This window comes from Paroedura picta, chromosome 10, assembly GCF_049243985.1.
Source record: "Paroedura picta isolate Pp20150507F chromosome 10, Ppicta_v3.0, whole genome shotgun sequence".
Lineage (NCBI taxonomy): Eukaryota > Metazoa > Chordata > Lepidosauria > Squamata > Gekkonidae > Paroedura > Paroedura picta.
Genome location: NC_135378.1, coordinates 30,573,340 through 30,598,877, shown reverse-complemented (window position 1 = coordinate 30,598,877; position 25,538 = coordinate 30,573,340). Strand labels below are relative to the sequence as shown.

At 43.8% G+C, this 25,538-nt stretch overlaps 1 protein-coding gene across 4 annotated transcripts in view; it reads left to right on the top strand.

The window, feature by feature from the left end:
* The first annotated feature begins 655 nt into the window (after positions 1–655).
* Positions 656–25,538, top strand: part of LNX1 (ligand of numb-protein X 1) — a 108,230-nt gene continuing 83,347 nt past the window's right edge. The window contains exon 1 of one of the 4 annotated variants that reach the window (XM_077301937.1): positions 656–890. The gene's annotated coding sequence lies outside the window, so the exon portion shown is untranslated. Of the gene's footprint in view, positions 891–18,090; positions 18,307–25,538 lie in introns of those variants that run through there. The other 3 variants (XM_077301943.1, XM_077301939.1, XM_077301938.1) reach the window with 3 other exon arrangements.

The following is a 25,538-nucleotide window of genomic DNA, read 5'->3' as shown; positions in this document are numbered from 1 at the left end:
CTCCCTGCATTCTGGTCAATGAATGTAAAAGACTGGGAAGGCTGGTAAATGCTAATTTGTTCATGTGCTTTTAAAAAGTTAAATAAGCTTCATATGTGGTGAAGCATTAAATACATACCTAACTGGTCCCTATTCTGTACCTATTTTTTTTTTAAAGAAGGTTGGGCTAATATATGGCGGAATGGGTTTCAGTTTTGCTTTGTTGCCAGTTTTGCATTAGTTTCTGTATTCAAATAATTTGAATAATTAGGTGCTGAATGGTTAGGTCAGGATGACGTTTAAAAATCAGCACATGAATTACAGTTCTCTCTCCTCCAGTGCAAACTTTGCCCCCAGCCCTACCGCCGCCACCACCACCACCACATCCATAGCAGAGTACCAAAATCAGCATCGACAACCTTTTCAGTAGCCTTGTAATCTTTATCATGAGACAACCCTATTTCTTCCAATCTTTGCAGCTGCCGATTACAGAATGCACAAGGTGACTATGAAAGAGAAACACGCTTGCTTAAAAGGGAAGGCAGCCTGTTGCGCAAACCACCTGAAACGAAATACCCGATGCAGGCAGACACACGCAGCCTCCTTGCCTCTGGAATACAGGACAAGTTGGGTGTGGCTAACTGCTGCTTTAAATCACTCAGGTGTATGTCTGCAGCAAAAGTTTGCCTTTCCAGCCCTGTGTGATGTCATGAATTTCTTTGTGCAGACCAGCCAATTAACGGCTTCTTCCTGTAGGTATCGGATGGGAAGCTGAAATGCACTGCTGTTGGGCTGAATCGTGTTAAAGAACACTAATTTGCTTCTTTCCCTCCCCGTACACTAATGTGGACGCAGCATACAACCTTCCTGTAAAAGAATCCAAGACTCAGTTACGGGCCCTGAGTACAAAGGTGAGTTCAGCTGTTTTTGTTCTGACTTCAGGCTGGCTTTAGGCTGCCATTCAGAAGCATACATTTAAAGGAAGAAACTAAATTTGCGAACAAATGTTTGTATGCTTTAGCAGAGCAAGATAATGGTCCAGCATTTATGGTGATGAAGAGAAGCGGTTGTCCTTTTGGCATGGTTTTTTATTGGTTTGTACCCTTATATTTGAGTCTCTCAGGGCACGTTTTATTGTGTGAAAGGCCTCCTTTGGCTGTATATTACATCTTACTAAAGTGAAGACTCAGAAGGCGATGGAACTGCACTGCAAGTTCCCTGAGTCTGCAACCTTCTGCATACAGGGGTAGTCAAACTGTGGCCCTCCAGATGTCCAGCATTTGCTGGCAGGGGCTCATGGCAATTGTAGTCCATGGACATCTGGAGGGCCGCAGTTTAGCAGCAAATGCCACTGAGTGAAACTTACCTCCAAGTAAGAATGCAGAGGTTCCTGCTGTATAGATTGGAAACTTCCACATTTTTCTGGCGATGTTCCAGTGGGACTGTTTAAGAAGCAAATTGTTTAAGACCTGCAATTACAGGAACTGTGTTTTGTTTTTTTGCTGAGGTTACAAAGTCTTCCTGTTTCTCAGTACTAAATAAATGCCTGTTAATCGATATCCTTCCCAACAATAGCTGTAATTGTCAGGTTTTATGTTGCTCTTGCTTAGCCGAACCCTCTGACGGCATACACATTGAAATCTCTCCAAAACCTGACAGATAAGAATCCCCCTGCCTTGTAATTGTTAATACATTGTTGATACATGGCTGAGCTAGCACTGTGGTCGGCAGCTGACTTTCCTTGGGAAAGTGTTAGTAGCAAACAGGACTGTCTTGTTGGCTTCCAGAAATTGTTCTCTTTGGATCATGCTGTGCAGAGGCTGGAGCGAGATGGGTGTGATGGTTTGTTTGCTGCGGAGGCAATAAAAAGGGCCACAGAACTGGGCAGACAATTAGCAATAATCATGGCTGGCGGCTTCCTGAAAGGTTCGCTAAACCTCCTGATTTGAATTGCAAAAACCTTGTGTGAGTGAGTGGGATGGTGGGATGCCAGCATCCAGGTTGGACCTGGCAATTCCCCCAGAATTACAGCTCATTTCTAGGCTACAGAGACCAGTACTGCTGGAGAAAATTGAGACCGTTTGTGCATGAAGATAAAAACCTTGTGCCGCCTCCTGCTTGCAAACATGTGGTTGTAGGCTGTGTCTTTGTATGCTTCCTCACAGGAGACCTCTCCCGCGTTTTCCCTCTGCCTTGTGGTGGCTTTTTGCCTCCCAATGAGGCTGCAAAGGAAAACAAGCTGAATTTCTCCCCCAGCTCCTTGGCTTGTCAATCATAGCAAGCCACCAATCACAGTACAGCAGTTCTCTCATGGACTGAAACTTTCTTCCCCTCTGTGCCCCAAATATATATATATGTGTGTGTGTGTGTGTGTATATGTATATATATATATATGTGTATGTGTGTGTGTATATATATATGTATGTATATGTGTAATATATATTAAGGCACTTCCACATTGCTATGTGTCAGGATCAGCTTCTGCTCTCTGCCATGTTTGATTTCAGTGAACCTAAGAGACTCCATCTTGGTGTGCTTTGTTCTTGTTATCTTTCCCATGTAACCAAAATGCTTATGACTCTGTAGTATCTCTTTGATCCCATCACTGTCACACTGCATAGTCTCCCTGCTGTGATACATTGTTGCCAGTGTTCCTGTAAACATCTTATCTGCTAGCCTGAGGCGTCAGCCTGACCAAGGCCGTGCTAACTCTGGCACCTTGGCAGGAAGTCTGGGATGGCACCTGGGTAAGAGAGTAACCCCCTCCCCTTGGGAACGGGTCTGATTTCGGTGGGAGAATTGTATTGATAATCCCCGATATCGAACAGTCTTGACTTCGAATGTTAACAGTATTCAGATCTACTTCCAATTAAAGCTTTCTTTCTATAGAAGCCTGGTTGTGAGTTTTGTCTGCCCTTGACACTATGTGTTAATGCCACAACACAGAAATATTTTTAATAAAAAAAATTAATGCTTCCACATCGCTGTGGAGAAATTCCAGAATGATACAGCATTCTCCCTCTTTTTGGGATTCGTGGTGTTTTGGACTCTATTTATGTCTGGGTAGATGAGAGGCTGGAAATGGTAACTAGACCCTGAAAAGTGATTTTGTGTAAACAGTGAAATTAAAACAAAGCACACAGATGTCTGGCTGATTGGAGAGGGTTGCTTCATCATGCCCCCCCCCCTTCTCCATTCATTCCCCACCGGCAGAGAACACAAATGAGGGCGTGATTAAAAAAAAATGTTTAGTATCTCCTTACTGCTGCAGCAACCTAAGTAGGTATTGAGTTATTCAGTGAACTTTTTTGTCATGTGACCCCAATGCGTAGGGCAGTGCAATCCTAAAACATTTTTCCAACCTAATTAAAGCTAAGGAGCTCCCCAAAGACAACTCAGCCATCACATCAGGAGAATCTCCAACCCCAACAGCAAAGACGAGGCTGGCACAACATTACCAACTAACTTTACAAGCACACACAGGCCAATGTATTACTTTATTATTGGAGACTCTATGGAACAATTTAGCAGAACAGGTTACGTATTTTGTAATCCTTGCAGTTTAGTTGGGCTAAGAAGATAAGGAGAGTCCTACTGGACTAGCTCATCTCCAGCATTCTGTTTCATAGAATCATAAGGTTGGAAAGTACCATACAGATAATCTAGAGCAGTGGTCCCCAACCCCCCGTCCGGGGTCCGATACCAGTCCGTTGATCAGTTGGTACCGGGCCGTGGCTCCTCCTCGTCCTCTTCCTCGGCTGCTGCCTCGGGGACTGCCCTGCCAATTTGCTGCTGGCTCACCTTTGGTGCTCTCCAGTGGCCGAAATGGCTGGGGCTACCCCTCGGCATTGCACTGTGCAGCTGCTGCTGGCAGCCCTTTCAAGCGAGCGGTGGGAAGTCAGGGGTGCCAGCGGGAAAGCAAGTGGAGCAGGGGCTCAGGCGGCGACAAAGACTACCCCTCCCCAGGCCTCAGTAAAATTGTCAAGCGTTGACCGGTCCCCAGTGATAAAAAGGTTGGGGACCACTAATCTAGAGCAGTGATTCTCCACCTTCCTAATGCCACAACCCTTTAATACAGCTCCTCATATTGTGGTGACCCCCCAAGCATAAAATGATGTGTGTCCTTTCACAGAAATTAAACTGAAACTGAACAATGGTGTGAAGATCCATTGTTCATGATTGCATATAAATTGTTTTTTTCTGGGGTTTCTCAGTTCAGTTCTGCCAATCTTGCTCTTTTCCACTGCTCCGGACAGACGAGCACTCTATCTCGATCTACCCCGCAAGGCTGATGTGTGGATGGTGCCCCCATCCCAGCTTCTTGCCCTGCTATGACCCCTGTGAAAGGGTCATTCGACCTCCAGGCTGAGAACCACTGATCTAGACCAACCCCCTGCTCAATGCAGGATCAGCTCTTCCCTCCTTTCCTTTTTCACTGTGTGTGAATTCAACAAGTCCACCAGCTAAGCAAAAAGCCACTCTGTCCTCTTGGCTCCTCCCAAGATTGGCTAGTATGTGCATGTGCATGTGCATGTGCATGTGCATGTGCATGTGCATGTGCATGTGCATGTGCATGTGCATGTGCATGTGCATGTGCATGTGCATGCAAATTCAATCCCCCACAATTGGAATGATCCCTTCAGGGCTCTGGGGTGACCCTGGGGTTACTAGTAATCCGGGTTGAGAACAACTGACTTAAAGAGTGCAGTCATGTCCCCTCTCAACCTCCTTTTCTCCTGGCTGAACATTCCCAAGTCCCTCAGCCTTTCCTCGTAGGGTTTGGTCTGCAGGCCCCAGATCATCCTTGCTGCCCTTCTCTGCACCCTCTCAATTTTGTCCATGTTTTTTTTGTTTCACATACATGGCAGCCAACCAGTTGCCTTGGAGAGCCAACAAACAGGCCATAGAGATTCTGCCATCTAGCACTAGTATTGAGTTCTGTGCTACCTCTCTGTATGGAGGTTTGCTTTAGTCACCATGCATAGTGGCTATTGAACAACATCTCTTCTATTAACCTAATTCCCTCTCGAAGCCCATGATGCTGCTCATGGTAAACCTTACGTCCAGGGCAGTGAATTATTCCACACAGGTCATAGCTACCTAATGATGCACTAACCTGGGTGTAAGCTGCACGGAGCTTTTATTCCAATCCCAGGTTGATTCAGTCCCTGCCATTTACAAAGAATGTGATTTCTATTTTGATTTTGTCCAATTTAAAATATCCCTCTGCAACAAACACGATTGATCCAGAGTGACCCGACCGTTCCCCTGCAATATTTAGGAGTGGAAATAACCCTCAATATTTTCAGAGTCGGACTGAGAAAGCATGTTTGCCATAGTAGAAAAGCCCTGATTGGTCAGGGCTGACTCCTGTGGTAGAGAAGCACCCAGGGTGTAAGCTTTTCTCAAAGGGGAAGCACTAATTTTCTTTCCCCAGAAGCTGCAGAATCAATAACTTCTGTGGGTAGAGATTTGCCTTGTGGTTTTTTTCTACCTCCTTTGTTGTCTTCAATCCTCTCCCCCACCCCTTCAAGAAAAGAAAAGAAAGAAAGAGGCCCTGTCTGGGCTTGGCTACCCCCTCCCCTTCTGAGCCTCCCCAAGCTCATGCAGAACACTCTTCTGTTGCAATAGGGAAGGGGGGTTGGGAAAGAGGAAGACCGAGTTGAAATCGATCTGGATTCAGCAGGATCCACACCGGAAAAAAACAAAGTAAGTGCAGAATCAGCCCTGGATATCCCAGGCTAGCCTAATCTCATCAGAACTTGGTAGAGAAGCAGAGTCAACCCTGGCTAGTATTTGGATGGGAGACCTTCAAGAATGTCAGGGTTGTGATGCAGAGGCAGGCAATGGCAAGCCCACCTCTCAACATCTCTGGCCCTGAAAACGTTTTGAGGCTGCCAAAAGTCAGCCGTGACTTGATAGCACTTTCCACCAGCATGTTACGATACGTGGAAGAGTTATAGATTTGATCTCTTAATGCTCTCTTTCCTTTATATATAAAATAAAACGATGTGTGTGTGTATGTATGTTCCAAAAACTATAAATTGAAACACAATGGGGTGACTCAGAATTCTTTCCACCTGAAGCAATCTACATACCATTCTAGATGCCAATTTGTTTTTCTTTGTTCAACCAGCTTCAGTATTTAGGGGGGGGGGGGAGGTTTCCAGATGTATGTTTCTGGGCATTAACGGCTACAGACTGGTTTAGATTGATGGCACAGAGCTGAGGAAAGGAATGTTCCCGGCTCCAAATTCTGTGTGTATTTATCAGGAAAGAAAACAAACATACTATGTGAGAATTTTGAGCCAGGTCCAATGCTCCCCCTAGGATAATATTTTGGTGAGAAATTGAAATAAAAAGCAATCCTTTTTGAAGAGGATTGCTGCATTAGATTGGAAAAAGTAACATTTTGTGGAATAGAACTTTGCCTTTGGGGCTGGCAACAGGAGGATCTACAAAGAGATCATCTTTACATCTGCAGGCTAACTCATAATAATGTTATATATTTTGTCCTTTGGTGTCCACCTTGTGAGTTCAAGATGGAATTTTAGCAGGGAACAAGGTTTTATGTATGGCTCAACACAGTTACAGCCTTCTAACTTTATAGGCTTAGAAGGGCGTAATTCCGCTTAGGATGTCAGTGTTAATTTTTAATTGTCATATGAGTTTGGGGCTATTTATGGACCAAAAGGTTAAATTTCTGAGATAATTATTTTAAATTCTGATCTGCAGTTTTAGCATTTCTGTCTTCTAAGAAATTGCTTCACCAGAAAACAAATCAAGTATTGAGGCACTGGGATACCAAGGTGGCAGACAAAATATCTAAAATAGACCTCTGTAGAGTCTTCAGTCTTCTATTATTTCTATATTCTTTTATGTTCAAAACAGTCCCAACACGTTTCGTCCACTAGCTTTGTCAAGGAACATTAAATTTATTGTTTTCAGACAAACTTCAAATTAGCAAATATATGTCTCTTAAACAGAGTATAAGGTCGTTATAACAACAGCTACTTTCAAACTCACTTGGCAGATAAAGCAAAACCAGGCATGTGCATGAAGCCAGCTTTTTATAATGGCTATGAGCGGCAGCTGAGTGACTTTGGGCCCACCACAGCAGTGATAAAGCTGTTCTAACAAAGCAGGAATATCAGGGCTCTCTCAGCCTCACCCACCTCACAGGGTGTCTGTTGTGGGGAGAGGAAAGGGAAGGCGACTGTAAGCCACTTTGAGAGGGTATAAAAACCAACTCTTCCTCCTCCTCCTCCTCCTCCTTCTTTATTCAAAGCCACCCAAAGGAAACAATTCATGCTCTAGTCTCAAATAATTGATTAAAAATTTCTGCCATACATTCACCCTGCAAAAAGCAGCCAGACTTTGACAACGGAGAAGTCTACAGGTATCCTGAAAATCACACATACAGAAAGCTGGTCTTTGCCTTGAAATCATGCTTCTAAAGAACGTGCTCCTACAGGCACTCATTATCTTGTTCCTTGTTAACTTACTCAGCTAATTTCCCCTCGTAATTTGTGACATAAGCTAATGCATCCCAGCGTGACGTCTAGGCAAGCCCTTCAAGATTTTCACAATTATCAACTGAGCAAGGGATGCTTTCAGAATTCTCAGTCAGAGCCCGGCTGCTTCTCATGTGAAAAGCATTAACATGTAGCATCATATATAAAGAGAGAGAAACTACAGGCAGTGATTTCTGTGCAGAAGCCAGCTGAAACTGTCCCTGTGTGGTGACGGACCAACAGGGCAGCCATAACACAGCAGACAGCAGTGCCAGCCTGCTGCTGATCACCTGGGGTGTCATGACAACAGCATCACCCCCCTAGGCATGCAAATCCAATCAATGCTTTGGTCTTCCTCCATTGGGAGCTGCCTATCCAGGCATTTGTGGAGCCAAATGCTTCAGAAATAGCTTCACGTCCCAAGCATTTTATAGGAGTCCAGGAGTAAAAACTAACAAAATATATTCCATTATCAAGTGATGTGAGTTGGAGTTTGCATCAGATGTTTAGAGCACCCATCCAAAGCAGTTAAATGTATTCAGGCAACAGAAGAGGGGAAGGGAAGAAGATGAGCTGTTATTTATATTCTACTTTTCTCTACCTCTACACCTTTCCTTTCCTCACAACAGACACCCTGTGAGGTAGGTGGGGCTGAGAGAGCTGTAAGAACAGCTCTAAGAGAACTGTGACTAGCCCAAGGTCACCCAGCTGGCTGCATGTGGAGGAGTGAGGAATCAAACCCAGTTCTCCAGACTAGTCTGCCACTCTTAACCACTACACCATTCTGGGTCTTGGAAGAGGAGATGTTACAAGGAGATTCTAGTGCAGGGTTCCCTGAGAGCCCCATGACACTTGCCAGCATATCCTTGGTACCTACCTACCAAGCTTTTCAGATGGTAGGTGGGACCTTTATAAAGCAGGGCATGTAATTGACTACCCAAATTTAAATGAAAGTGTTGTCCATAGATACGAGAGCAGCAGCAGACCCTGAGGGCTCAGGAGGATTAGCCAGCATTCAGGCTTATGGTTACATTCCAACCTCAGGTTTTCCATTAACATTAAAAAAAAATAAAAAGTGAGGCATGTAAAACAGATTCAATAGGAGAATACAGGGACCATATAAAGGCATATGCAAATTATGTAAAAGGTGAATAATGCTGAGACATTAGCACAAAGTGAGTGAAAAAATGTTATTCAATGAGGGGGGAATATAAATATTAGCTTTCTTGATGAATGCTTAAATGGTAGTTTTGTACTGAATCCCCCCTTTGAAGTTCTGTTGCAGGAGAACATTGATGCAGCACTCTGTCCAGTTTGAAGGTGTCAAGCTTATATTGCAACTAATGTCAGACAGTTACACAAAGTGGAGAGACGGGACCCAGCCTGCATGCTCCATCATGTTAGAGGAAGCGAGAACTCTAAGTCTTAGGTGTTTTATTGGCCAGTAATTCATGGTGATACATGGTGATAAACAAGTCACCCAGACACACCAGCTGCCCAGTGAAACAAGCTCATGAAGCTTCTTTTAATAATTTGTAGAGTACTCAGAGACTAGAAGATTATATGAGCCGCTCAGGTACATGGTGTAATTAAACCACATTATGCGACCTTCTGGGGAGTTAATGCACTTCGTTAACAATCACATGTACTAAGTTATGTAACAGAGCTATTGACTATTACCTGATCATTGGACTGTGGCGCGTCTTAAAAATGCCTGCAGGGTTTCTCTTGATAACCATTCCAATAACTTCCAATAACTTCTGATATGCATGCTGGATGAGAGTCAGACTTTCAAAGTAAGACTCATTGTCTTAAGTACCAGTTGCAGGAATGTCTTTAGAAAGTAAACAGTTTTCGAAGACAGGCAGGAATATAAACCCCAAAATGAATCAATCAATCAATCAATAAAAGTAAATGTGCGTACAACAGAGTTGTAAATCTGCTGCTCTGTGTGCACATGTATCTGGGAGCCAAACCTATTTAACTGAATAGGAATAGTTTCAGGTTCAGCAATTTAAATCTGAGCACATAATATGTCCCCAAAGTTGTTAAATCAAAATGACTGAGATGACATTCTGTATAATTTCTTGACTTTGACTACTAGGTTAAAGCAGAATAAATATGCTTAATTACAGTATTTGCTGGCGTATAAGACTACTTTCCCCCCCTAAAAAACATGCCTCCAAGTGGGGGGGGGCAGGCTAACACTTGTCTGGTTGTGAGGCTTATCCCCGCTTCCACATGACACTAGCACCAGCCTGGGCCTGGCTCAGGCCTAGCCCGATTCAGGCCCTCCGTTGCCCAAGGGAATGGAGATATTTCCATGTCCCCTTTTCACCCCCCCCCTGGGTGCCAATGGGGTAAGCTGACCATCTGTCCTGCCTTTGGCGGGGCAGTCCCGCATTTGAGGCATTTGCCCCGTATCGCGCGGCATTTTCCAAATTGTCCCGTGGCGTTAGTTTATTTTAAAAAAGCATTTAATTGCCCACGCGGCAGGCAGCCTATTAGACAGCCCAGGCTCAGGAGGCCCCCGTACAGGCACCTGGCCTCAGGAGGCCCGCGCGCAGGCGTCCAGGCTCCGGGGCAGGGCTTCCCGGCCAGCTCTGCTGCCGCCTTTTCCTCCGGGCGGCATTTCCTTTGGGCCTCCCTGCCTCCTCCAGGACCAGACCTTGGTCCGGGCCACCACCGCCACCCTAAGGCCAGTCGTGGAGGGAGGAGAGAGGAGGGAGGGCCCACCGTTACCGCCGTTGTCACCATCGCCCTTCTGCCGCCCTTCTAAGGGTTGGGGGAGGGAGAGAGGAGGAGGAGGGAGGGGGAGGGGAGAGGGGGGTCCACCTGCCGCCACCGTGTCCCACCTTGCAGGGCCAGATATCTGGTCATCTTACAATGGAGCCTATGCCAAGGCAGGCCCATGTGGCAAGGAAGAATTGAGGCTTCCAGGCCCGGCACCTTCCCTGCCCTGGCCAGACAATGGTGCCCTCGAAGGGACCCCAAATGCCTGGGGTGGCTCTGTGACATTGCATAGCACTACCAAGCCACCTAGGGCATTTTTTTAAAGGAATGCGATACTGCTACCCACCCATCCTGCATGGCGGAACCTTTCCACCCCACCTGCCTCATGTGGTGGCACTAATCTGGGGCAGACTGGGTCTGGCAGGGTAAATCATCCCTCGTCTGGACATGGGAAGAGGCGGGGCCAACTGCCCCATCACAAACACCTGACATACAGCCCAGCTTGGTACCGGTGGTGTGGAAAGGGTTAATGAAATGGCAACTGCCCCAATGAAACGAAGGCTGACTCCCTAAATTTCAGTGCAGCAAAATGCTATAAAACTGCTATAAAGTATACAGTGGAAAATGTTGTAGAATATCTGTCCTTGGACATAGTTCTTTCATTTGTTCTTGGGCGTGGGGGAAGAAATCCGCTTGCTAGGTTTTGAAACCCATATTTTCTATTTTCTATATTTTATTCTCTCCTTTTCTACTATCCCTGTCCTTTCCCCTCCTTTCTTTCACTTGATCCCTTCCCTACTCCCACAATATCATTGGAAATTTGAATCCAGCACGGTAAAATTTAACCTAGTAAGTCACAACTGATTTATGGCAACCGACCACGGTTTCCAAGGCAAGAGATGAGCAAAGGTGATCAAGGCTTACCCTGTGGAACTTCAGGCCAGGGCACCCTAACAGGATCTATTTGCTAAACAGAACTAGGAATTAAAAGATGTCTGAAAAGATGGGAGATCTGGACAGCCTTTCTCAGATAGATTTCAGATGTCATACCCTCTGGGACAGGTTTTCTCAAGCAGGATTTTGTGAAACCCTGGGCTTTCTTGACAGCCCTGTAAGGCTTTCCCAATGGGTGGAAGTTAATTAATATTAATATTTATATTAATTAACAGCAAGTAATATCAGATCGCCCCCGCCCCTGGTGCTGGGCAGCAATTATGCCTTGTGCCATCTGTGACGTTGGGTCATGGCTCCCTCTTACCACTTCCTCTACTAGGAGTTATACCATCATGTTTCTTGTTTCATGTTGAAATTTTTGTGCCCTTACATTGATTTGAATGTGGTTTTTATTGGGTTTTTAGTTTGGACTATTTGTGACCCGCCACAAGCCGTTTCCAGGAATGGCAGGAAATATAAATCATATATATATATGTATATGGTCATGTTGACCAGCACCCCCCTCCCAAAATGGCCAATGATGGGCCTGGAGGGGGTGGGAAGGGGAGGGGCCCCAGGTGGGCATGCACATCGCTATACTTCCCAACCATATTGCACCAATTCGGAGGTTTCTCAAAGCCTGAAGAATGTTTCAGGGGTTTCTCAATGGCAAAAAAAGTTGAGAAAGGCTGCTCTGGAGTCTGGCTCAGAATGGGATAAATCTGTAGTTTGCTCTAGACCAATAATCCTCATGGGCTACATGGTGTCTACCAATTTCTTCCCTAGCACTCATATACTTCCTTCCCACAGGGTCTTTCTCCCAGAGCAAAGAGCTAATCCTGGCTTTCCTCTTTGGAGAAGAGCCCAGGAGGCATCATTTTTGTGTACCGGATGCATCGTAAGCACAAAAAGGAGTATAGACATCAACTAGTAAGATCTGACACATGAATGTATTCATAGACGAGGGACAATGTTGCTCTGTAAATGGAATGGGTGGGCTTCCTCCTGCCCCCCCCCCATCCCCTCTCCCCCATTAGTGGTTTATTTAGTCTGGCTAACCAAACTAGATTAACAGAATGGTCTCAGTTATCAGTTAAACGTCTGGGGAATAACTACAGTTTTTATTATACTTGAGTTCCAGGAATCTGGTAGACACTGGGTGGGAAGCCAGCTGGCTTCTTTATAAAACCAGCCAGTTGAAGATGAAAACAAAAGTGCTTCTGGTAATATTTTAACCAGCTCCCTTCAAATCATTATGCAAAAGTTTCACGTGCTTTTATTCTCTCCCTCTGAAAAGCGGTAGCATCTATGAACGGCGGCTCCAGGTCGCTGGTCGGAGCAGAGGGATTACGTCCGCCCAGATGGGGCATCATCTGTTTGAAAGACAGAACTGTTCTTCCCTAATCATGTCATAATGGAACAGTCCAAAGTTGTTTTCAGTCTGAGTTTGGGTTGGCAGCATTATTGTCAAGACAGCTGCGAGGGGATTACACAGGCCCTTCAAAGCCAAAGCAAACACTCTGTCCCCAAGCACACCAAACTGTTCTGCCACACATCTGAGGAAAACTACTTTATGGGGCATTTGTGTGTGTGTGTGTGTGTTTATTTATATATCAGAATTTTGGGTTTTTTGACTCTGGGCAGTGCCTTGTTGCTAACTCAGTTTGGCTAGGATGTGTCACCCTCTGACTAAATTAAATTGTTATTTTAAAAACAAATCTTAGTTAAAGCTAAGATTTAACAAAAGTCTTTCTAGTTAATTAGAACAAAACAAGCCAGGAACCCCATTACTTCCTCTTTCCCTAAAAGCCCCCATAACCTCTCTCCCTTTTCTGCTTCCTTCTTTCCTTCTCTTTTGACCCCTTTGCTTTCAGCTTTCCCTGTTTCCCTCCCCCAGACAGCCTCTATTTGGGAAAACTGATCCAGTCATGCAGTGCTGTAGGGAACTTGCAAGGACTTGCAGGGGGTGCCTCACACAATGTCCTCTTTCCTTCTTCCTGGCAACTTCCCTATCCAAACTTTTACTTGCTTCCTTGTGTCACCAACCAAACTTCTGTTTTTCTGCCCCCCTCACCATCGGCTAATTTATTTACTTCATTTGTACCCCAAATCACTCCAGGATGGAGACCCAACGCAACTTAGGTCATCCTCCTCACCTCTATTTCATTCTCACAACAACCCAATTGGATAGGTGAGGCTGAGAGTGTCCCACGTCATCCAGAGAGCTCCTATGGCAGAATGGAGATTCCAGCCTCAGTCTCCCAGATCCTAGTCTGGAGATCCAACCAATATACCCCACAGGCATTCATAGGTTGGTTGCTGTTGAACAGTAACAAGCAGCCAGGCCAGTGGTAACAGTAGCAACAGTTTAAGGATGCATGGGGCCTTAGCAGAGCACAGCTGGTGCAAACACAATGCCCCAATATCCAAGGGGGCCTTTGCATGTGTGCAGATTGTGGTTCACATGGATGCTGAACAAGTGATGTGTATGCTCTGATACTACAAGGGCATGCATAGCATGCTTTTTTCATTCTTGTGGCCCAGAAGCCAAGTAAGTATGAATACCCCCTAACAATCACAGTGTAAAGCCCCCCCTAACTATACAGTACTGTGGGGCCCCTAGAATTGTGAGGCCTGAAGCATGTGTAACTTGTGCTACTAGGATAAAGTGCCTCAGGGTAGCAGGTCCTCCAGTGTAGCCTGGTCCAAGGAGTGTAGCCTGGTCCAAGGCTAAATCATCCTGGAACTGTCCCTGTCCCTTGCCTTTTAGTGACAGAAGCCAAGCCTTGAACACTGTTGTGGCTGCCTGGCGATGGTCACAGAGGCTATTTGAGCTACAGGGATTGCTTCTGTCATTTTTGAGGGTTTTTCATAGAACGATCCGTCTCATCTGTTCATGTCTGCAATCTCTGGATTTAACTATCTACAGATTTGACCATGTTGAGAATTAGATATTTGGATAGTAGTTTATAGAACAAAATTAACTTAAGATGGGAAGGGTGGTTTCTGTTTATCATGCCTGTCAGCAGGCTATCGTGAATAAGAGTGGAAATCTTGTTTAGCATTTTGTTAGACTAAGAGCCCCGTGGGAGGCTCTGACAAGGCCAAGGGAAGGATTTCTCTTTCTCCTCTGTTCCTCTCCTCTATCCCATAGCTATACACCATTCCTTTTCCTCTTATAGTCTAATCTACAACTTGCTCCCTTCCGTACCTTCTGCTGCCACTATCTTTGTTCATAAATTCAGTCTTCTGCAGTTGAAATGATGATAAGTCTTTCATTGCTTGCTAGGTTTGTAATTTGTAAGCTTAGGTCCATATTTTAACTGATCCTATGAAGAACCACATGCACCCTTACTTGTGCTTCTTATTCCTCTGACCTCATACTGGAAATCATACATTGAAATCATGATAAGTTCTTGGGTCCGTCAGCTGTTAAGGCAAGTTGGAAATAACCACTTTAGGATGTGCTGCTAGCTATTGAAGATGCAGTTTGCCCCTTGTAGTAAAAGGCAAATTGTTTTGGTAGCTAGGCATTTCTGAGTTGTGTGAATGCCTTAGCTTTAAATTCAGACCATCTCCATGTGCTATAAAATGGACTAAGGAAAAGTGGTTTATAGACAGCAGTATACCTTTGTAAAAAAAAAGTAGCATAAAAGGTTTCTAAAAGAGTGAAGCCAATGAACTAATACAAAACTGGTGAAACTAGATATGAAGTTGGGAATGATGATGTATTATATTTACTTACCTCATTTATACCCTGCTTTTCTACCCAATGGGAACTCACCACGGTCGAAATTATTCTCTACTTCATCTTTCTAACAGTTCCATGAGGTTGAGAGTAAGTAATTGCCTCAAGATAACCCAATGGACTTCTGTGGCAGGTTCAGGAATCTTTTAGTTGGGGGGGGATCTGTGACAGGGGCTCATGTGGTCCATGAACCTCTGTAGAGCCACAGTTTGGCCACCCCTATACTCCCCTGAGGTCCCTCCCTGCCCCAAATTCCACCTGCTCCCAGCTCCATCCCCAAAGTCTCCAGGTATTTCCCAACCTGGAGCTGGCAACTCTATCAACAGCATTCCAGGTTCCACGGATGAGGAATCTAACTGCCACCATTAAGATTTTAACTTTTCTGAATGGAAAACACCTTGGCCCTTCTCCATCCCACACTCTCTCCTCACAGAGGACTCCAGGCAGCTGACAACAATTAAAATACAATACAGTCTGAATGTCTACTACTATACAACACTGTCTCTCAGTTTAGCCCATGTATATGTACCATGTTTTGTACTTTTATTTTCCCCCAATATGTGGTGGATAATTTGCTCTCACTGCAGACTCTTAGTATATCTCTGTCTCTGTCTCTCTCCTTGTAGAGTATTATTTCTCTTCTGCTTTCTCCCCCAGAGGCATTCAAGGTGACTCACAGATGATTAAGACAGCATAGATAATTTTAAAATATCAGCATAAAATACATATATTAAATCGTGCTAATGAAATTGGTATCACCTACTCTAAAGGATCAACTGTGTGTTAATATTTATTCGGTATTGGTGTTAAACAACTCTCCTTTGGTTGCAAATTTAATTGCAATTAATTGCCACAGAAAGGTTGCCAACTCTAGACTGGGAAATTCCTAGAAATTGGGGGACTGAGTTTGGGGAAGGACCTCAGTGGAGTATAATGCCATAGAAACCACCCCACCTCTCCAAAGTAGCCAGTTTCTCTAGGGGAACTGATTGCTGTAGTCTGGATATCAGTGGTCAGAAATCTCTCAGTCCCATCCAGAGGTTGGCTACCCTGACCATGAGGATACCTTTAGCAAGGGAGGGGGGCAGAGGAGAGAAGCTTGAACTCCCCTTCCCATGATTTTTCACGGAGGAAAAATGGTTTGCGCAGCTTTCACTGCTGCTGAGGAAACTTAGGAGTGCAGTGGTGGACAGGGGGTGGCTTTTCAGCACGAAAGTGGTAGAGCAGGAAAGAGCTGCTGTATCCCTCTCTTCTCCTTGATAAAGCATTCTGCATTTACATATGAAAATGGCTTGTCTCAAGTTAACATGGAAGCAACCTGACTCTGAGATGAACCTTCAGTGTCAGCCACAACGCTATTTTAGTCCTTAGGAATAAAATTTTAAAAATGGAAATGAATGGCCATCAAACTAACTCTAAACACCTATAACTCTGAAAAGCCCAAGCATAAAGATATAAAGATGCTAAAAGATTTGAAGATTTAAAGCTTTAAATGTTGAAAGAGCATTGAACGGTCCCTAGGTGGGAGCTGGGGATTCCCTGGAATTATAGCTCATCTCCAAGTGACAGAGATCTGTTTCCCAGGGGGAAATGGCAGTTTTGTAAGGTGAACTCCATAGCATTATCCTCCACTGAGTTCCCAGCTCCACCCTCAAAGTCTCCAGGGATTTCTCAACCCAGACCTGGCAACCCTATCTCGGTGGCAGTCTAGTCGCCCTAGGTTAGTTCATAAGTGTCTTCCCATCTGCTAATCCTAGGAGACAGTTCTAGAGGGTTTATACCTAGAAAGTTTTTGGCTGAATCTCAGCTTTGTGATCCTTGCTCCGTTCTGCCCCGGCTTGAAGTGACTCCTTTGCCAAACAGGAATAATAACAACTTAAATGAAAGCTTCAAATGCAGATAATGAGAGAGCCTATGACTTTTTCTTGATTAGTATCCCTGCATTCTCCCAAGGAAAGAATGGCATTTACAGCCAGTTCTTTTCCTGTTTATTCAGAAACACATCCCATTTTATTTGATTACTCACTTGTTGTTTTTTTAAGATACCAAAAATATTCCCAACACGTTTTGTTCCCAAAATAGTATAATACAACCCATTCCATGTATAATACAACAGTTACGTTACTGAGTTTATACAATTGTGGTTAAAAGCACACAGGATGTGTTATATTTAAAAGATTAAAAACCCTACCTGAACTGCTAGGGCAGGGTTTAAAATTTTTTTAAAAATATAATACATGTTGTGTGTTTTTATCCAAAACTGTATAAACTCAGTCGGGTTGTTGTTGTATTATACATTTCAGATTCCCCCAAAGAAGCCCTTTTTAGTGGCAACATGCACTGGGAATTCTTTGGTAGTTTTTAAAAAACGAAACTCATAATTTGATGGGGGAAAATGTTAAAAATAAAGTTTCTTTTATATTCCAAATATAAGTTGTTAAGTTTTTCCCCTGATAATCTACCTGGAAATGCTAGAGAATTTTTCTCTCACGCTGCTATTGCAGCAAGATTCTCGGTAGCAAAAAACTGGAGGCAGAAAGACTTGCCTGGTTTGAACGCATGGCTGGACAAAGTTGGAGAACTTGCTACAATGGCTAAATTGACAAATTTGTTGAATAGAAGACCCCTGGAAGAATTGTAGAGGAGAGAGGTTCTGTCTTATGTCACTTTCTATCTTTTTCTTTTTGCTATATTCTGTTTCTTTAATTATAACGAAAACCAAAATTGTTTTTTAAACAAGTGAAACAAAACTGAGGAATAAAATAATTGTACCCATTCTGCACCATCGGCCTTAGACTTGTTTTTCCCTACCTAGTGGACTGAGCCTACCTAGTGGCTCTTTATTTTCTTGTTCCAGGCGTAATGTGCATATACAGGAGCCCTCTGTGCGCAACGTGCTTATTATTAAAAACTGGTTATGCTGCTACACTAGTACAACCGGGTCAGCTGAACTTCAGGGCATGGCCGGCCCGTTTGCAACCGAGCGTGTGCTCAGAGTGACAGCCTAAATGGCAGCCAAGCCATTTGCATAATGTGTTTGCATGATAAGATTTATTGCACGCAGTGCCGTTGCATCTGAGAGGCCAATTAAGAGGTGCACATATTTGAAGGACTAGTTCAGGAGACATTGTTCACCTGACTCGGTGTGTGCCACATGACTGCTTCCTGATGTAGGAGAGAAGCTACGGTGGTGGAATAGTTCTCCTAGGGCTGTTGGTGCTGTTGGAAGGGAATCTCTGACTCTGGACCTTTTGCCTGTGGGGACAATAAAAAAGGGTTTGCTTTACTAGCTCTCCTACGAAGTGGAAGACATTGAATGATAGTCCATCGTTCCAAAGGAATGCTGATCCTGTGAAACGTGTTTGAAACAGAGCTAAGCCTCCCACTGACACGGCCAAGGTAAGTTTATCCATGCATAAGATACAGAGTATTGCTCCAACCCACCATATGCAGCCACAACGGCTGGACTGGGCTGGGGAAATAAGACCACAGTTCCATGAAGGGCAAGGTCTCAGCTACTTGCTGTCAGCAATTGATTATGTATTTGCTCATTACCTTTATTGGTAATAAAGACACCTTTATTGAAACCAAGATGTTTGCCACGCAGTTCAATCTCAAGTGAATGCAAACAAATCCAAATTACTGTTTTTTTCCCTATCTCTCGAATCTGTTAAACATTTTCATTATGCTGTATGTTGATTTACTCTCACACTTTGCCCTATAAAGATGAACTGATTATTTCCATTCCATGCCTTTGTATCTGAAGTGTGCGGGCTCATGAAAGCTCATACCTTGAATAAAACCTAGTTGGTCTTAGTGGTGCTGCCACAGTCAAAATTTGTTCTGCTGTTTCAGACCAAGATGGCATGAAACAATTCCATGCGTATTCTTGTGAGAATACTTATTGAGTATTCCCTTTTCCATTTGGTTCGAGGTGGCTTTCTAATAGCCATTAAAATATTGCATAAGTCCAGCTGATTCTAATCTTGAGTAAGTTGTTTTAAGATTGCATCCCTAATATACTTTAGATGTTCCTGTTGTATATTCAGCTCTGTTGCAGACCATTGGTAGGCATGCATTGTGCCGACGTTTGGTTGGATGGTTGGTTTTATTAAATAAAAACATATCCCACCCTTTTTTAGAAAGCAAGCTTTCAAGGTGGCTTATAATTATTAAAACAATCACCAAAAGGTGTGTTCGGCTCACAGATTCCTAGGTACTCTGTTCAGAACTGGTTGGGTTAGAATATGTTGAAGGAAGACGTATTTCAAATGCTGGAAAATCTACCACTTCCTTGTGGGAGAAGTTCCATTGGTTAAGTGCTGCAGTTTGACAAGGTGTAGAAGACAGAATTTTTCTTGCTAAAGATTTAATTCTCTTTTAGCCTTGACCTTGGTGCTGTCTATTTAGGGAACCCCCAGAGAATCTTACTATTACTAAGAAGGGAAGCAACATGTTTGACTTTCTGACGAGCCAAAAAATGGGAGCCATTAGTGCGTTCTGACAGTTGCGTTGCATTTCTCTGACAGCCAGCACTGACTGCAAAAGCATAGAGAACGGGAGCATCACGAATACTATATGTTTATTAATTTAGTTGAGCATTCTGTCACATGGCATCGTTGACTCCAGTCTTCTTTAGCTGAGCTATCCATGTTATATGAGTTGTAGGCATTATACAAGGGGGGAAAGGCTGTTCCCTGTCTCCTGTTTTTTGATTGATCTACCAATAGTAAATCACATATCTGCATACTCGCATTTTCTTTTTCTTTTCAATCTTTCCCAGTTGTGGAAAGCTACCTTTCCACGGATAGGGGTGTCTGTCTTCATGGGTAGGCCTACAAATAGCCTCTGTGGTTTCTCAGTGGTCTGAATGAACTCCAGAAGTGTGGAAGATAGAAACACAAAGGCCTGGCAGGGATGTCGGGAATAAATTTGTAAACCAGACTACAAGAGGCTAAAACTGTGTCACAGCTTTAAGCGACGCATGGCAAACTCTGTCAAACTCTGCTTGCTAAGTTTGGCTGGTTGGCTCTGTATTTAATTTAATTTTTAACCATAGATCCTTACCAGGCAGGGCTTTGTTCCCAGTTCAGGAAAAACAAGCTGTGAATGAATACTAAACTAACAGAATACATGTAGGAACTCTACAGTTGCAGAAACTAGGCAGTCTTTAGATGCAGAAACTAAATGCCTCCACAGAGTTGCAATTAATTAACACTACTAGTTTCTAATTTCCTGACCAGCTATGGCAAAGGACGTTATATTGTAAGTAAGAAATGTGTCCCAGTCATATAACTTGAAAGAAACCATTTGCACATCTGTTAGTATCCTCTCAGTTACCCCAAACAAAACATTATTTAGATCTCTCCCAGATGAGAAGATCTCTCCCAGATGAGAAGATACAATACAAATGGCATTTATCCTCAACTTTAGCTAGGCTGCACAAACACAACTAGTTGGAACGCACCTGTTGAATTAAATTAAGGGCATTGATAGGAAGGGAAAGATTCTACAAGCTTTCGGCTAAAGGAGGAGATCAGTCCAAGAAAAGTTTCATCATCTTTAGCACTAATACTTTGAAAACAATCCACTAAAGTCCTGCACTGCACTGAGGTGATTTTCCCTTTCCCGTCCTTTGTGTGCCAATCAAGGTAGCAAAGCCGTATCAGCTCCGTGCAAATACAGAAGCCAGATATACAGCCACAAAATTGCCACCACCACTTTCCCAGTTGCAGAATTGCTCTCTGGAAAATCAAGAAGTGCTGATGATAGTTAACAGTTGTGAAACCGCCCTCTCTGTCTCTCTAAAACCAGAGTCCTTTAAGCACTCACAAGCTCATGCCTTTTATAAATCTTTGTTGGTCTTAAAGGTGCTACTGGACTCTGATTTTATTGTGCTACTTCAGACCAACACGGCTACCCACTTGAATCTGTCTCTGTCTCTGTCTCTGTCTCTGTCTCTGTCTCTGTCTCTGTCTCTGTCTCTGTCTCTGTCTCTGTCTCTGTCTCTGTCTCTCCTTTGCTGGCAAAGTTTGCTGAGGCTTGCTCTGTGAGCGTGGGCAGGCAGGTGGAAGGTTATCTAGAAAACCTAGGGTCTGTGAATCCAGTTTCCTGGTACACCCTGGGTCTGAGCTGTGAGCACCTAATCTTTTTCATCTCCCTTGTTACAGCTCCAGAATATGGCCTGAGGGAAACTGCGCTTCTCCCTTACCCTGTTATCATTGTGAATATAACTGCATTCACTGACTGTAAAGCAGAGCACCATTTTCCAGCTAAACCTGATTTCGGCTGTATAAACCATTCTTAAGAGGGAAGGGAACAGAGCTGCAGATTTACAGTTTGAGAGACTGGAAAGCTTGTTTATACTTCAGGCATTGGCTTTTAGTCACCCTCTTCTGTAAAATGGTAATGATGTTTAACCACCTGTAATAAGAGCTAATTTTAGACAGTGCTTTGGAATCCTTTGAAGTGCCCGGGATCATCAGGTCTTTTTTATGGGCGCTGACTACTGATCAAGTGTTTTGGCCACAAGTCATTAATTGAAAAGACACACAGGCATTCAAAATCGTAACTAGCCCTGGGCATTTTACCTACCTAGTCTTATTTATCCGAGGGCTACAGGTGAGAATGACTGGAGGGACTGGAACCTGCATGCAGTAAAACTGAGCATGTGGTAGCAAAGCATTGTTAGAGCAGAACATACTTGAGTGCCTTGGAGTTCCCTGAAATATGTGCACACAGTGCACTGGCCAAAGGGGGAAAGGGCCCAAATATTTGCTTTGAAAAACAGCCATGGATAACAAGACACCAAATGAACTAGTCACAAACCAAGAAAGGAAGTAGGGACGCCAGCCTCCAGGTGGGGCCTGAGGATCCCCTGGAATTACAGCTCATCTCCAGATAACAGAGATCGGGAGAAAATGGATGATTTGGAGGGTGAACTCTGTGTCACTGTACTCCACTAAAATCCCGGTCCTCTCCAAACTCCATCCCCAAACCTCCAGGGGTTTCCCAACTAGGGATGCCAGTTCCCAGATGGGACCTGGGACTCCCCTGGTTTTATAGCTTATCTGCAGGTGACAGAGATCAGGCCCCCTGGAGAAAATGGCTGCTTTGGAGGGTGGACTCTACAGCCCACTCCATCCTCCACTGAGGTCTCTCCCTGTCCCAAATCCCACCCACTCCTGGCTGCACCCCAAAAGTCACCAGGTATTTCCCAACCCAGAGCTGGCAACACTATTCCCATTCTGGATCCTTGACCCCCTACTCTTCTCCCGCGTCCTCTGCCAGTTACCTGAAGAAAGGTACAAGGGAGGAAGAACAATTGTCCATAATGCCTTTGAAGTCATTCCCCACCCCCCACACACACATACCCCATTTTTTATTTATTTGTTATGATTGAGGTACCCTTCCCTGTTGCCTGGCCAGGCCTGAGAGCAGAAAGAGGTCCTTAGCATGGCCATGATTATGGATGATATTACCTCAGGACAGCTGGTGACTACATACACCTGTTAGAACAAAGAAAGAAAATACTTGCAGGTTTGCAGAACTGGGCAAAGTGGAACACACACTGCGAAAAACACTTTCCATGTAGTTCTTCCTGTTGTGGTGGGAGGGGATCCACAAATGCTGTCCCAGTGTTAACCATCCTGCATTTTTAGGGTTGCCAACACTTGGAGATTTGGAAGGGGAGCCTGATGAGGACAGGGTTTGGGGAGGGACGGGCTCCAATGCGCTATGATGCCAGAGAGTCCAACTTCCAAAGCAGCCAATGTCTCTAGTCAGGGGTAGTCAAACTGTGTTCTCTGGCAGGGGCTCATGGGAATTGTAGTCCATGGACATCTGGAGAACCGCAGTTTGACTACCCCTGTGAACTGATGTCTTTGCTGAGAGATCCATCTCCTCCTTCTCCTTTCATTGGAGCAGCCATGTCATTGTTATCCCCTGCTTTCTGCCCTTTCCATCCCACTATTTGGGGCTTTCCCTGAGAAGACATGTATTCCTTCCATCATGTCTCTGACATATTGGGCTTCAGGCCTAATTCTTGCCATGTTAGGCAGGTGCTACCTGCAGCCATTGTGCCCCCCCCCCCCCAGCATTTGTCTGCTAGGTACAATGAAAACAGAAAATAGATGCTGGATGCTTCTCTGATGAGATGCAAGCTTGTGTGTTTATCCCTAAGCTTTAAATAATTTGCATGTGACAGGATCAGGCCAGACACCTCAAAAGAGTGATGATAGAATCAAGTATATCTTGTTGCAGTTACTAAAGACACTGGGCGAGGTCAATATATATATACTGACCTTAATCCCTCTCAGACTTTCTCTTATGATTTCCACAAATGGTATGCCCAGGGATTTTTCTTGCTGTTATTAATGAAATGGTCATATAATCTTTCAGGCCTTTTGGAGTTGGTGTTGCTTTTTGTGTGTAATCCCGAAGGCTGAGAAAACATTAAATTAAGGAAGGGCAATATAACCCAAAATGAAACGTCACCTCTGGTAACCATCATGCTGTTTTGTTTCCAGGTAATATGATAGTAATGTAGTCCCAAATGCTCCGGACAATTTTTTTCCTCCCCACTCCATTCAGTAAAACAGGTCTCTGTTTTAAACAAAGGTTGGTTAATCCAATCCTATCTTAATTTACTGACTACATTCAGTTCTCACCAAGGAACTGTACTGCCCCCAAATTCAATTGTCGGTGTTTTGAAACATGCAGTGTCCCCAGTGAAATCATATGCAAGCCAGTTAGTAAGTCATAAATCAGGTCATTTTGTCATGCTGTCCATCCAAGAGTGTAATTTATCCCCTTTTGTTTTGTTTATTAATGAAGGAATGTGACTAAAAGTACATAATGTATGTAAAGATCCATCTCTGTTCCAAATTTTAAAAGTATCACTACCACTCCTGAATTTTTGGACAGAAGTCTTTCTTGGTGTGAACGGAATTCTGTAAGATAGGAGAGGATCGCATTACATTAACTTGGGCTCCCCATCCTCATCAGAGCTTGGAAGCCAAGCAAGATCACCCTGCCTGGTGCTTGGATGGAAGACCTCCAACTTCTGAACATCTCTTGCGCTCAAAACTCAACTGGATCCCCAAAAATCAGCTGTGACTCAATGGGTGGATGCAAGGGAAGGAAACTGATGTCTATTTTTTTGGGGGGGGAAGGGGGGTAGTATCAGTATCGTATTACTTGAAACCAACAGGGGGGTCAGCCCTATTACAAGGTCCCCTCAGGGAATAGGTTCCCCAGAACACCTGGCCACAGTGATCCATGCGATGGTTTCACCATGTTTACTGCTGTTGTTGTTCTTTTATGTTCTGATGGTCCATTTTAATTCGGGTTTTAATGGGGTTTTAGTCAGACTTTTGTAAACTGCCATGAGCCTCTCGGGAGTAGCAGAAAATAAAAATAAAAATAAAAATAAAAATAAAAATAAAAATAAAAATAAAAATAAAAATAAAAATAAAAATAAAAATAAAAATAAAAATAAAAATAAAAATAAAAATAAAAATAAAAATAAAAATAAAAATAAAAATAAAAATAAAAATAAAAATAAAAATAAAAATAAAAATAAAAATAAAAATAAAAATAAAAATAAAAATAAAAATAAAAATAAAAATAAAAATAAAATTAAAAAGGGAGTTGTGGACAGAGATCTTTCTTCAGTATAAGATGGCTGTGGGATTCTGTGTCCCTAGGTATAGCACAAGCCAGTGAAATGGAGAATTTATTTCATAGACTGGCAGGCAGTTTTACATTTTGGGAGAAGATTGCTGATATCCGGGTATTCCTGGTTCACCTTGAAACTTGAATCCATATCTCAGCCTCCGTGGGGAGCTCTTCTCTGAGCTTCCTGGGATATAGAGTTCAGACCAAACAATTTATTCCTTGGGTGACAATCTAGCAGCCTTGTGGCAAAATTACTTGCCCTGCTTCATCCCTATTTCACCCCTATATTGGGCCTGGGATGGGGAATTCCTTAAGGGCTTGAGAGCTTTGTTTTCTATTAGGGTTTAACAACTGTGCCAAACGTAGAAATGCAAGTGAAGCTTTGCAATGCACGTAAAGACAGTAATGGGCAAAGAGATGTTTGTTTGGTTCCACATGGACCTTGTGAAGGCACGGGAGCTCACTGAGGTGGAAAGTGGTCCGCCTAACATCACTCTGACACATTTTATCATGGAATTTCCTGTGGATACGAGGTCTGCAGAAGAAAAGCATGGCAAGCAGTTGTACCTACGAGGCACCAAAGGCAGGTTTTAAAAGATAAGTTTAAGGAATCACAAATGCATGGATAAGCATGTCAGTTGTGTTCCCAGAAGAAATCCTAAGTTTTTGTACAGCTCTTTCTGAGTGTGCAAAGCATTTTGTATCCATTATCTCTTAGAACAGCCCTATGAGGTAGTTCATTATTTATTGTTGTTACCCCTAGATTGTACCAGGAGGCCGGGAAAGGGGAGGCCTAGGCTGGAAGCATGACATGCCTAAAACATGCAGTGTGGTGCAGCAGAGTGTGGGACTTAGGATCTGGAAGACTGGGGTCCAGTTCCCCTGTTTGCCATAGAACAGGGGTGGCCAAACTGTGGCTCTCCAGATGTTCATGGACTACAATCCCCATGAGC